At 37.0% G+C, this 14,848-nt stretch overlaps 1 long non-coding RNA gene across 3 annotated transcripts; it reads right to left on the bottom strand.

Moving 5' to 3' along the window:
• Nucleotides 1-6,582: 6,582 nt before the first annotated feature.
• Nucleotides 6,583-12,440, bottom strand: LOC124460913. Of its 3 annotated transcripts, none has more exons than XR_006954847.1 (2): nucleotides 12,423-12,440; nucleotides 6,583-7,917 (listed from the first exon to the last, which is right to left on the bottom strand). It is a non-coding gene; the product is annotated as an uncharacterized LOC124460913 (long non-coding RNA). The 3 variants fall into 3 exon arrangements; XR_006954846.1 differs by lacking the exon at nucleotides 12,423-12,440 and adding an exon at nucleotides 8,011-8,077; XR_006954848.1 differs by lacking the exon at nucleotides 12,423-12,440 and adding an exon at nucleotides 7,972-7,999.
• Between the last annotated feature and the right edge of the window lie 2,408 nt (nucleotides 12,441-14,848).

The raw sequence follows: 14,848 nt of genomic DNA, 5'->3' as shown, positions 1-14,848 counted from the left end.
AAAAAACCGAGATCGACTTCTTTAACTTTTTATGCTTCTCTATCTATTATCGAATTGTAAAAACTGAAATTTATTAAAATTTCTACTCACATATTTGACCTACAAATGAAAAACCATCTAACTAATTCTTATATTCCAAAATGGTGACACATTTGCCTACATTCTAAAGAGAGAATTTGACAGTGGCATAATACAAGTTTACTTATGATGACTTTGGAATTTATTACAATGGACAATGTTCAGTGTGGCGATTTGAATAAACAATTAGACAAGCGAAAACAAAGCGAAAACAAACATTTTGGTGGAAACAGCCAATGCACTGCCTTAAAGACTGCAAGTTTCCATTGTATGCAGTCAGTATTTGTTCACCACGGAAAAGGGCTTCTTAAATATATGATGTGGACTTAATTTTACAAATATATTCATAGAAATGATATGCCTATATTCTTAAATACATCAATGAGTAATCGGTTCAATCAAATTGCAAAATCCTCCGAATCGATATAAAATCAAAGCCGTCGTAATTCAAAACTGCTGCTGCACGTTTTTGACATTTGATTGTGAACCTAAGAAAACAAGACGAATTTGGCGAATTTCGTACACCTAAAAGTAAATATCTGCGAAAAATTTAATGTGGTCATAAAATTTTAATTTGTGACTTGTTTTCGAAACGTTGTTGGAATGTTGTATGAATGTCGTAGACGCGGTTTCGAAGTTTGAATTTAGTTCGCGTTTTTAGGAAACACTAATATAAACGGGATATATAGATACTTTTAAACCAAAACAACCACGAAACACCATAAACTTAAATTTTTAAATTCTGAAATTTTAACGAACACTAAGTTTAATTTTTAATTAAAAAATTACTTCCCTATTCTTGTGCTTTGGTGTAATTTTGATGAAGAATCGTTTGTTATACCCTTGCAAAAAGGGTATATTAATTTTGGTCAAAATTGTGCAACGCATAGAAGGAAGCATCTCCGACCATATAAAGTATATATATTATTGATCAGCACGACGAGACGAGTTCAAATGGCCATATCCGTCCGTCCGTCCGTCCGTCTGGATCAACGCAAACTCCTCCTAGACCGTTAAAGATACAGAGCTGAAATTTTGCATGTAGGCTTGTATATACTGCAGGCGTTATATATCTCGGATTCAGCCAAATCGGATCACTATATAATATAGCTCCCATACAAATGGCAACGTCACGAACTGTGACTTTTCTTAATAACTTCGTTATTTTCCGAGCTATTGTCATGAAATTTAATATTGGTGAGTTAATTTCACATATAAACGACTACGCCAAATTTGATCAAGATAGGGTGACTATATCATATAGCTCCCATAGGAACGATCTTTCGAAAACAGTGACTTTTGTCAATAACTTCGTTACTTTTGACGCGATTGCTTTCAAATTAAATATTTGTTAGTTTAGTATATCTGTTAATGACTGTGCCGAATTCGATATATATCGGGTTACTATATCACAAAGCTCCTATAGGAACGATCAGTGGAAGACAGTGACTTTGATCAATATCTTCGTTATTTCCTATGTAGGCCGTTCTTTCGGAAACATTAGCCTTTTTAGCTTAAACGTTTTTGCACTTTGATGGCTATAGGTAAGGAAAGAGTTACCAACAAAATTGCAAGGGTATACAAACTTTGACGCGGTCGAAGTTAGCCCCGGCCCTCTGGTTTTTCACTTAATTTTGATGTAAAGAAGTTATTACTTTGCAATTGTTAAATATAACGGTTAGATTTTCTAGATATAGGTTAGGTTAGTTTAAGCAGGCCATCCACTAGGAGTACCACAGACAGATTTTCGTCCGTGGGGTGCGGGAGCGGGGGCTTATGTCTGACAGGACATCAAGAGTTGATAAATTGTTCGCTTGGCTGTATCCTGAAGCGATTTCTTAGATGGGGTACCTATGCCTTGTTACCAAGGCTGCACAGGATCTGTCTAAGCATTTCTGGAACATCCGGAACATCCCACATAGACCGAATACAGGATATGGGTGTCAGACGAATGTCAAGAGCCTCATGCTTGGCTGCATCCTGAAGCGTTTTCAGCACGGACTCCTAGGTACCTAAGCCTCATCGCTGCCAAGGCTACACAGGAGGTATGCAAGCGTTTTCGGAACATCCGCAACCTTTCATTTTCTGCAGTCCTTCACATGAGCTGTGTGTCCGATGAGCATGCCTGTGAGCATCCTGCAAACCTAAAATCTGCGCTGACGGTCTGTCGCCTTGCGTGCTGCACATAATCTTGGATATGACTGGTACGCTTACAGGATACAGGTTACAGGATCTTTTAAAATTTAGCCAAATTTCCAAATAAAAGAATTTATTTTTACAATTTCGCCTAATTTCCAAATAAAAGAATTTATTGTTGTGGGACTTAATTTTGATGTAGAGGTTTATATGTACTTATCGGCGAAAAGAGGAATTCAGGGTTTCCGGAATCGTTGATTCCGTTGTTGGATTCCATTTTTCCACTAATTTTGTGCAGCGAGTCTCGACGTGCTTTACGGTTGACTTCCAGAAGGAAAAGAGACTGAATTCTATCAACCGCACACCGAGCCACACTCGATGACAGCCTATGCTGTCATCGCACATATCTAGTGTTAAACAGTTCTACATCAGTCAAGATATTCATTACTTAACACCTATCAATTCGCCTTAACAGTAGGCACACAATTCAAATTATTAGAAATGCCTAATTCAATCTCCGGCACGGTCATCCTGACAAATTACACGTCCTCGTGTAGCAAGAGTATAAACCACCTTTACAATCTCCGACATGGTCAACCTGACAAATTACACGTCCTCGTGTAGCAGGAATATAAACCACTTTTACAAGCATCATTTTCACATCTTTGTTTTAATTAACTGAACCAAAAACATTCTGTTTTATGCAGTTTGACAAATCCAGTTTAATGTTAATTCAAAATCTCTTATTTGCTATAACATATTTCGTAACTAAAAATTCTTATTTTATATTTTTCTACTTGCCTATTTCAACATTTGTTTGTTCATATTTCTTTTACAATGCATTAAACATTACAATGGTTTTAATATTTTCTTATTTTATAACCTCCACATTTTCATTCCTTTCAAACAACATTTTCGCTTTTAGTTTTACAAACATTGTCTTTTTTTTATGTTCTCATTTACGTTTCAAGAATCCACGGCAAGGTACCACCACGTAGCACCGACAACAACACTCTTTCTAAAAATATCCCTACATTCCATCCCATTTCCCCTAGTGCCTCATTCACTAGTCCATACGGTCTGTTTCAACCGTCTCTTTATCACAGTCTTTTCCAACTGTGCCATTACGGTCTGTTTCACCCGTTTCACCAGATGAATCATACTTCTCTCCGTCGATATCCAGCTCGTTTGGTACCTGCACCTCTTGCATTCTCCGTAAACTATCATGTGGGTCCTTATACTGTCTTCAACGTATATCTATCGCCTTTTAATACTTCTATGGCCATAAAAGGTCCACGAAACTTAGTGTCCAACTTAGTCTGTTGTCTCTCACTATTTTTGATCAGAACATCATCTCCCTTACTGAATCTGATTACTTTTGCCTTGTCTTTATCAAATCTAAGTTTGTCATAGTTTGCTGCATTGTCCATATTTCGTTTAGCCTGAGATCTTTGTTCATTTAAGTCTATCGCTGTCTCATCATTATCAATGGGAACTAATCCCAATGGTCGAGCACTCTTACCGATTAATAATCCTAACGGACTCGATTTTGTAACTCGACTAACTGTACAGTTTAATGCTAATTGAACGTCCCCTATAGCCATGAACGCTCACTGGATTCAACGATAGTTAATAAATTTTTTAAAGTGCTCATCACTCTTTCGACCTGTCCATTTGCCCGGCTAGCACCTGTCGCTATCAGGTGAACCTGAATTTTCTAAGAAGCACAGAATTCGACAAATTTCAATCCCGTGAAACTTCTGCCTTGATCAGCCACTAATCGAGCAGGTACACCAAAAAGCGCAATCGATGACTTTAATGTGTCAATACAACTAACTGCTTCAAGCTTATAAGTGTGGTACACATAAACATATTTTTTAAAACCATCGATTTGAACAATGACATACTCTTAACGCGAGTGTTTCTAACTCATAAGACGTGTATTTCGATTCACACACACTAGTAGTTTTACTGTAATATTCAACCACATACGGTTTATTTTCAATTCGAAGCAAAAGTATGGCTCCATAGCCAATGGCACTTGTATCTGTATGCAGTTCTATGGGGTATTTAGGATCGAATATTACCAAGACTGGTTTGCTTGTAAGGATATCAATAATCTGTTTGCGAAGCTTCTCATGTTCATTCGTCCAATCAAAATTAATTTTAATAGATGTAAGAGAGTAAAGAGGTTTCAATAGCTGGGAGAATCCTGGTACAAATTGGCGAAAATACGAAGCCAATCCTATAAATTGCCTCAATGTTGTAATTGACCTGGATGGTGGCAATGCGCTTAATGCATCAATTTTACGCAAATTTGGACGAATCCCACTCGCCTGTACTTCGTATCCCAGATACTGAACAGAATCCCTCAAAAATGATAATTTTTCTACATTAAACGAAAAGCTTGCCTTAGACAAAATATTTAAGACGATCTCTAATCTTTCAATAGCTTCTTCCTTAGCTTCCTTCTTCCACTGCTTTCATCACTGCTCTTTGAAAAACCGAAGGTGCGTTCTTTAGACCAAACGGCATCGATAAAAACTCAAATTGTCCGTCGGGAGTGACGAATGCAGTGTACTCAATGGTACCTGCACCTCTGGCATTCTCCGTAAACTATCATGTGGGTCCTTATACTGTCTTCAACGTATATCTATCGCCTTTTAATACTTCTATGGCCATAAAAGGTCCACGAAACTTAGTGTCCAACTTAGTCTGTTGTCTCTCACTATTTTTGATCAGAACATCATCTCCCTTACTGAATCTGATTACTTTTGCCTTGTCTTTATCAAATCTAAGTTTGTCATAGTTTGCTGCATTGTCCATATTTCTTTTAGCCTGAGATCTTTGTTCATTTAAGTCTATCGCTGTCTCATCATTATCAATGGGAACTAATCCCAATAGTCGAGCACTCTTACCGATTAATAATCCTAACGGACTCGATTTTGTAACTCGACTAACTGTACAGTTTAATGCTAATTGAACGTCCCCTATAGCCATGAACGCTCACTGGATTCAACGATAGTTAATAAATTTTTTAAAGTGCTCATCACTCTTTCGACCTGTCCATTTGCCCGGCTAGCACCTGTCGCTATCAGGTGAACCTGAATTTTCTAAGAAGCACAGAATTCGACAAATTTCAATCCCGTGAAACTTCTGCCTTGATCAGCCACTAATCGAGCAGGTACACCAAAAAGCGCAATCGATGACTTTAATGTGTCAATACAACTAACTGCTTCAAGCTTATAAGTGTGGTACACATAAACATATTTTTTAAAACCATCGATTTGAACAATGACATACTCTTAACGCGAGTGTTTCTAACTCATAAGACGTGTATTTCGATTCACACACACTAGTAGTTTTACTGAAATATTCAACCACATACGGTTTATTTTCAATTCGAAGTAAAAGTATGGCTCCATAGCCAATGGCACTTGTACCTGTATGCAGTTCTATGGGGTATTTAGGATCGAATATTACCAAGACTGGTTTGCTTGTAAGGATATCAATAATCTGTTTGCGAAGCTTCTCATGTTCATTCGTCCAATCAAAATTAATTTTAATAGATGTAAGAGAGTAAAGAGGTTTCAATAGCTGGGAGAATCCTGGTACAAATTGGCGAAAATACGAAGCCAATCCTATAAATTGCCTCAATGTTGTAATTGACCTGGATGGTGGCAATGCGCTTAATGCATCAATTTTACGCAAATTTGGACGAATCCCACTCGCCTGTACTTCGTATCCCAGATACTGAACAGAATTCCTCAAAAATGATCATTTTTCTACATTAAACGAAAAGCTTGCCTTAGACAAAATATTTAAGACGATCTCTAATCTTTCAATAGCTTCTTCCTTAGCTTTCTTCTTCCACTGCTTTCATCACTGCTCTTTGAAAAACTCAATGGAGTTCTCGTGTAATGGGACCTGATAATACCCCGCAAGCCATGTCCAAGCAAGTAAAGTATCTTGCTCCACGCAATCTAGCTATCTGATCGGAAATTAATGGTAGAGGAAACTTATCTGAAATGGTATTTCTATTTAATTCCCTATAATCGACACAGAGTATTACAGATCCGTTTTTCTTTTTTACTTTTTTACTAAGGTGAACAGCTCGGCCTTATTACATTATAATCTATTAGCTCTTGAACTTTTGACCGGAGTAATTCTCTTACACTGGGACTGAATCTGTAAGGGCGTCTTTGCACAGTTTTGGTGGGTTTTACTAATCGAATTGACATTACACCAGTAGTTACGCGAGTTAAAGGAGTTCTGCGAATGAATGATTTTGAATGCTTTCTTAACACTCTTAATTGATTTCTATCTTCTCCCTGTGCTTCAGTTGCTAAATTATTAAAATCATTTTCGTAACTTTTTACAGAACATTCGTTAACTGTTTTGTCTTGTGCTAAAATTTCGCGGCCAATTACAATATTATTTTTCTTATTATTATCTTGGACTACATGAAATACTACTTCGATACAATTTCCATTTATCATTACATTACTTGTGATTTGAATTGACGAAACTACACTAACATTACCAATTCCACTTAATGATTACGTTATTTGTTCTTTTCCCAGACAGTTTGTGTGCTATGCTCTCTTTGACTAACGAGCATTCTGCGCCTGAATCATATGTAATCGGAAAATTCTCACCTGGGCGCAACATAATTGCTTTTGGTTCATCAACGACACATAGGTTAACCCTCTTATGCACATGTGATCGTGCGCCACCATCCGAACTCTTGGGGCATTGAGTAGAGATGTGTCCCGGCTCGTGACATCAAGTCACGACTTAAGCACGCACTGACGAAGCTTGCTGATCTTCTCCAGATGTAGAAGGTTTCTGCACTCTGCATTCCGACTTCCTGTGTCCAAGCTTCCCACATGAGTAACATTTGATTGGAAATGTTTTAGCACGCTTTGCAATTAAATAATCGTCTGAAGAGCTGGACCGCTTATTGTCAAACGAAAAGACTTGTAATTAGGACCGTAAATCTCGTCTGCTGCGAATAGTCAGTGTGTACGCAATTCGTTGTAGTCTGCTGTCATAGTTTGCTAAATGACCAAGAACAACCGATGCAGCAATTTGCTCATGATCCATGCCACGCCATTTTGTTAAAAGTGACGTCATTAGCCGACTCCCACACACGGCAAGACACTCGCCAGAACCACTCCACCGTAGCACACCATTGCGTGGCGTTGGCTCCAGCAGCGTCGGAGTTAAATTTCGGTAGAACAATTTCACCATCTTGTCGAGATTCACTAGGCGATGCACGAAAAGTTTTTGCTATCTCAGAAGTTTCAATTTTGTTGTTCTAATAAAATGCGAAACTGCTCCTCATTTATTGTTGGTCTTGAGTTAGACCCCACTTCTGATATCGGCGTAGAGAGGAATTCGGGGTTTCCTGAATCGTTGATTCCGTTGTTGGATTCCATTTTTCCACTAATTTTGTGCAGCGAGTCTCGACGTGCTTTACGGTTGACTTCCAGAAGGAAAAGAGACTGAATTCTCTCTCACATATCTAGTGTTAAACAGTCATCAGTCATGATATTCATTACTTAACACTGATCACCTTAACAGTAGGCACACAATTCAAATTATTAGAAATGCCTAATTCAATCTCCGACACGGTCATCCTGACAAATTACACGTCCTTGTGAAGCAGGAGTATAAACCACCTTTACAATCTCCGACATACTGTAATGTAATATAAAAAATAAATATTTCGTATAATGATTGATAACTTTTTACTTTTGTAACATTTTATGGAATATATTTTAAAATTTGTACTTAATTTTGATGAACGGTTCTATTCCTATTTCGTGTTAAAATTTTACTTTATTTTGATATAAAATGATTAAAGTTAACAACTTTTGTAACTTTTAGTGTATTATGTTCTTAAATTTTTACTTAATTTAAATGTATTTCTCAATTTTTGCCAAAAGGAACAATAAGGATTTTAAAAATGTTTAGATTAGAGGGATGAATGTATGCTAAAATTTGTAGTTAATTTTGATGTAGTTTTTTATATGTATATGTATGTTTTTATTCAAATAATTTTCAAGCTCGCATTACTCGTATTTCTAGGTAACTAGATTGACTTGCTATGATATGAGAAACTTTGAAAATTAATTGAAAATTTATACCGCCTTCTAAGACCCTTGAAAACAGGTCATTACATGGCATGGCATGAGACTTGTTGGCATGCAGTTTGTCTCTCTTTCCGCCCCCATCCCACCATGACTCGAATCCGCACCCATTTCAAGTACCTCCTCCCCCCACCAATACTCTGACAGTTTGACATACTACGACAAAGAAATTGGCAACTTGTTGCTGATGTCGAGATGCTGATGATTTCCCATCTCACATCTTTTGGCATGCCATTTGGCTGGGGCTCTGGTTTTTTTCTTCTTCTCGTTTAAGGAAGCTAATTAAGGCAAACTGAAAATAATTTTTGAAATTTCAAATTTTTTTTTTATGCATTTTCAATGCTGTTGCTGCAACAAATTGCGAAAAGCAGAAATCCCTGAAATATACAAAATAAAAGCATAAAATTGTGCAGGGGGTAGCAGTAGAGTCTTCTTTTGTTTTTGTTTAGTTTGTTTTTATACCCTTGCAAAAAGAGTATATTAATTTTGGTCAAAAGTGTGCAACGCATAGAAGGAAGCATCTCCGACCATATAAAGTATATATATTCTTGATCAGCACGACGAGACGAGTTCAAATCGCCATGTCCGTCCGTCCGTCCGTCCGTCCGCCTGGATCAACGCAAACTCCTCCTAGACCGAAAGAGCTGAAATTTTGCATGTAGGCTTGTATATACTGCAGGCGTTGTATATCTCGGATTCAGCCGGATCGGATCACAATATCATATAGCTCCCATACAATTGGCAAAGTCACGAACAGTGACTTTTCTTAATAACTTCGTTATTTTCTGAGCTATTATCATGAAATTTAACATTGTTAAGAAAATTACACATATAAGCGACTATGCCAAATTTGATCAAGATCGGGTGACTATATCATATAGCTCCCATAGGAACGATCTTTCCAAAAAAGGGACTTTTGTCAATAACTTCGTTTCTGTTGACGCGATTGCATTTAAATTAAACATTTGTTAGTTTAATATATCTGTTATTGACTGTGCCAAATTTGATAAGGATCGGGTAGCTATATCATATAGCTCCCATAGGAACGATCGGTGGAAAAAAATGACTTTGATCAATATCTTCGTTATTTCCTATGCTAAGATTGTAGGCCGTTCTTTCGGACACATAAGCCCTTTTAGCTTAAACGTTTTTCCACTTTGATGGCTATAGGTAAGGAAAGAGTTACCAAAATGTTGCAAGGGTATACAAACTTTGACGCGGTCGAAGTTAGCCCCGGCCCTCTGGTTTTCTCTTGTGTAGTGTGCGAAATGTCAAGCAGCAATAACAATAACAACAACAACATCAACAATGGTCATAATAATGAACAACAGCAACAAGTTGAACTTTACGTTTTTCTTAACTTTAATCAAGTTTCTGTTTGGTTATATTTATACCCTTGCAAAAAGGGTATATTAATTTTGGTCAGAAGTGTGCAACGCATAGAAAGAAGCATCTCCGACCATATAAAGTATATATATTCTTGATCAGCACGACGAGACGAGTTTAAATAGCCATGTCCGTCCGTCCGTCCGTCCGTCCGTCTGGATCAACGCAAACTCCTCCTAGACTGAAAGAGCTGAAATTTTGCATGTAGGCTTGTATATACTGCAGGCGTTGTATATCTCGGATTCAGCCGGATCGGATCACTATATCATATAGCTCCCATACAAATGACAAAGTCACGAACAGTGACTTTTCTTAATAACTTCGTTATTTTCTGAGCTATTTACCAAATTTAATATTGGTAAGTTAATTACACATATAAACGACTATGCCAAATTTGATCAAGATCGGGTGACTATATCATATGGCTCCCATAGGAACGATCTTTCGAAAACAGTGACTTTTGTGAATTACTTCGTTACTTTTGAAGCAATTGTCATAAAAATTTCTCAGTTTAGCATAACTATTAATGACTGTGCCAAATTTGACTAAGATCGGGCGACTATATCATATAGCTCCCATAGGAACCGATTGGTGGTGAACAGTGACTTTGATCAATAACTTCGTTATTTCCTAAGCTGTTCTTTCGCAAGCATTAGACCTTTTACACAAAAAACTTGCAAGGGTATACAAACTTTGACGCGGTTAAAGTTAGCCCCGGCCCTCTGGTTTTCTTTTTTTTCATCATCTCTTTAGCTTCTTGGTTGGACGCTCTCTAGTGCTTTTTTTCTGATTGAAGGTCGCTGCAGTTTATGAATGTTACAGTACAGTTTGAGAAGCATTGCACATAAGACTTGCATGGGTTTTATATTTTAGTCTCCCCTCGAAATAAAATTTTACCCCCGAACCGGATTTTCTAGCTACTCCCATGTTTGTAATCACATTAAATGTCGATGTCTAGTAACAAATTGTTTTGAACAGGTTGCAAAGATATCTGCTCTGACATCATTCTATAACCATTAAACATTATCGCATCAATGTGTATATTATGTAAGCCCACACCCATATTCAGTAATACCGCAACTTTGTTGTTTCTCTTTTGACAAAATACATAATTTTATTTAATATACTCGCTTTTAATGGACTGCCAAGCAAGGTGACGATCAGCAAAATACAAACAACAAATACGACGAAAAGACCTTTGTCAATGTCGTTGTTTTGATACTCTTTCCAAATGGGGGCAAAACTGAGAAGTACCCGGATATTAAAGTGCTTGAAGAGGGTATCACAAAGTTGGTCTGATCAAGGAGAGGAGAAAGCATTTTGAAATGTATTCTCTAGTAAGATTGGTCAAGCCGCCATGTCAGCAGTAAAGCAATAGCTAATTGGATGAAATCCGGTCCTAAATAAGATGAGCTCCTCGGGACGCCCAATCGAACTACCAAACAACCAAATTTTGTAAAGAGCAAAAAAAATAAAATTGCATTAACAATCCAGAAGTTTACTTATTTTTAAATACAAATATGGGTCGAAAAAAGTCATTATAGAAATTTTAAAAAATTTGTAGAATCGTTGTCAATTCTAATGCAAAATTCAATATATACGTAAGCCTTATTTTCTTTCATATGCTTTGTCCTCCTATTTCTTCAACTTAACCAAAACTTTTTGGTCATTTCTAGCGATATTTATCTTGGTGTGTCCTCTTCTGATGGCCAGCTCTCGGGGATGTTTAGCAACGATTTTCTTGAACTTTTCCAGTTTTTTAAACTTGCCGTTTCCAGGTTTATTAAAGTTAGGCCAGTCAGGATTGGGCATTTTTACTTGAAATTTGTTTTTAATTGAAATTTGTTTTAATTATTAGATCTATACTCTCGAACACGATATGCTAGAATGTGAAATATGGAAGTAGGAAATGAGGCAGGTAAACAAGGCAAATGGACATGGCCTACTTTTCACTTTTTATTTTTCACTTTCCCGCCGACTGCCTTTGTCGGTCAGTGTCTGATCAGGATTTCATAATAATGTAGGAATTTGTCCTATTTAATATATTTATTTGTAGTATTTTAGTTTATTTTAATTTATTTGATTATTTTAATTAGATTTAGTTGGAAATTAGTCGTCTTTACTGCTTCGCGTGGTTTCGTCTTTCGTCTTTTTTGCAACCGCTCTCGCTCGTCTCTTCAGTTCGACTGCCTCGTCTTTGACTCGTCTTTAGCTCAATTCGCCCCGCTCAGCAGAGTTGCCAGACCCAATCCCACAATAATCTTTCTATTAACATCTTTTAGTTGTGATTTCAATAAATATTATATTTACGTCTAATATATTATGTCTTAATTTTATTTCTATGAATGGTTAACAGTAAAATATTGATTCCAGTCAATAATCTAGTTGTATTTACAGTGAAATATTGAGGGAATGGCTTTTAAATGGCTCCACAATACCCGAAAGACCAGATTTATTCGATTGATGAGGATAAAGCACGTTCTTTAAAAATCGAATTAAGCACTTATTCCAGTGTTACCATAACAACTTAGGAAAGCTTTTTGAGTTACTTCCTAATTATTACATATTTGGGCCTATTCAAGATAAACCTTTCCACCGTTTACTTGGATTTTCGTGCATCTACTTCTTATTCTAAGGATCAAGTAAAAAAATATAACTTAAACTTACAATCAATTATATATATCGATTTCTGTCACAGCTCAAATGTAAAAATGTACATCAGTACATCAGCTAGCTAGAAAAATTGGCCATGTCCGCCTGTTTTTAGCTCTCTGAAAGCAATAGCTAATTGGATGAATTCCGGTCTTAAATAAGGTGAGCTCCTCGGGAAATACAAATATGGGTCGAAAAAAGTCATAGAAATTTTAAAAAATTTGTAGAATCGTTGTCAATTCTAATGCAAAAAAATTCAATATATACGTAAGCCTTATTTTCTTTCATATGCTATGTCCTCCTCTTTCTTCACCTTAACCAAAACTTTTTGGTCATTTCTAGCAATATTTATCTTGGTGTGTCCTCTTCGGATGGCCAGCTCTCTTTTCTTGATATCGGCCACACGACGTTTTTTCTTGATACTCCTCGGTTTTGGAGTCGGACTTCTAGTGAGTGGGCGTACCTCACGGGAAACGTGGCCAAACGGAGCCATTACTGTTATTGTGGACAGGGGTTGAAAATGCTATGCTAGGTCGGAGTTTTTTTTTGCTCCCGCTACTGCTCTGATTTCGAAGGACCATAGCAGAGAGCACAAACGGAAAACGATTGATCTTCTGCTCTGCTCCGTGGCATACATCGTCGGAGCACACAGCAATAGCAAGAGCAAAAACTTTTCGATACGCTATTTGTGGTTGTAGCAATAGCACAAGCATTAAAAGCGTGATGAGAGCGGAGCAAACAAAGTAAATTTTTGTGCTACTGCTACGGAGCATTTCCTTTTCTGTTGCTCTCGTAGCAATTTCGTAGTCGCTCTCGTAGCAACTTCGTAGTCGCTCTCATAGTAGATCTGTACTAGAGGTGGGCGTGGGCCGAAATGTTACATCCAACCCAACTCAGCCCATGGGCTTAAACTTTCACCCGACATTCAGAGGAAACTGTAATTCCACAAACTGGGAGCACAACAGGGATAAATCCAACATGCAAGTTAACATGGACAAGAGGGTATAGCAGATGCATCTGCAATATTAGCAGTGGCCACGATCGCTGGGTAACATGAGTCAGCCAATGCTTTTGGTTCTTGGATTTGGCGCCTACACTCACAGTTGCTTGGCGATAGGCATCAATGTATTTCGCAAGGTGAAAGTCCAAGGATCAACTCTGGAGTGATTTGTTTTCATCTTCTGATTTCTTTTTTTCTTTCCGGTCTCTGTCCCATAGACGACGCAACGTACGCAAAAACTATAAAAAGTAATCCTAAAAATAAGCCGGAAAAACAAATATTAAAACACTTCAATATAATTCGCATTTCTTATAGTTTCCTATACAAACGCAGTAATATTAATTGGTCTCTTGCGTCAACACCGCTTCGCGCAAATCTTCGTTTAATATTTTTCAATATTTTGAAGATGATGGGTCATTATATGTACAGTGCAAATCTTGTGATCGGTTATTAAGGAAGGATCGTACATTTAATTTGAAAAAACATATTATTGGAGTGCACAAAATAAAAATAGATATTCAAGACAACTAGTGCTCTTGTTCAGAAAACATATCTCAACCCAGGAAAGAAATAATCAAAGTGAAAATAAACAAAAAATATCAAAGAAGCTAACATCGGCTATGCCGAAGTTTATATACCCTTGCAGTCCTTGGTAATAATAATTTTACATGTTCAAAATTTGTTTTCTGCAACTTAATTCATCAATATACAAACAAAACAATTTTACTCTCTATTTTACAATTTCTTCTTCTTCTTCCCTTATTCCCAAAGCAAAGCAACGCACGCATACACATACAATTCATGTAGCGTTGCGTCTGTGTGTGTTATATTTATCCGACCACATTCAAATTTTGGGATCTGGGGTTTTATATCCAATATTATCACATATGTAAATTTCATAGCATACTCCGATTTTTATGAAAATGTTTCTTCTAGTTCTTCTAGAGCAATATGATATAGTGGTCCGATCCTTATGAATTTCATACTTTATTTTTCCCGGGTAATAAAAAACCCCGAAACAAAATTTCAGACCGATAGCTCTTAAGACGGCTGAGTAAAACGCATACGCACAGACGGACGGACAGACGGACATGGCTATATCAACTCAGCTTCCCATGCTGATCAACAATATATATACTTTATGGAATCGGAAACGTCTCCTTCTGTGCGTTACAAACATCTGACCAATTTTATAATACCCTCTGCAAGGGTATAAAAACAGTTGATTCGTTCGTACATAGGCCTGGTGACAGAACAAAGTATCCCTTTCAATGTTCTAAATTCAGAAAACATAAAAAATATAATAGATCCGATTTGTGATGGTCTTGCAGAAAAGAACGGAAAAAGCTTTAAACTAAATGGCAATAAATGCACAAACATGCTAAAATATGTGACGGAAAACATACGCACCGAAATGCAACAAGAAATGCACGGCCGATTA

The sequence above is a fragment of the Drosophila willistoni genome, unplaced genomic scaffold (genome assembly GCF_018902025.1).
Source record: "Drosophila willistoni isolate 14030-0811.24 unplaced genomic scaffold, UCI_dwil_1.1 Seg153.1, whole genome shotgun sequence".
NCBI lineage: Eukaryota > Metazoa > Arthropoda > Insecta > Diptera > Drosophilidae > Drosophila > Drosophila willistoni.
Note: the sequence above shows the minus strand (reverse complement) of the source record. Positions and strands in the feature narration are given on the sequence as shown.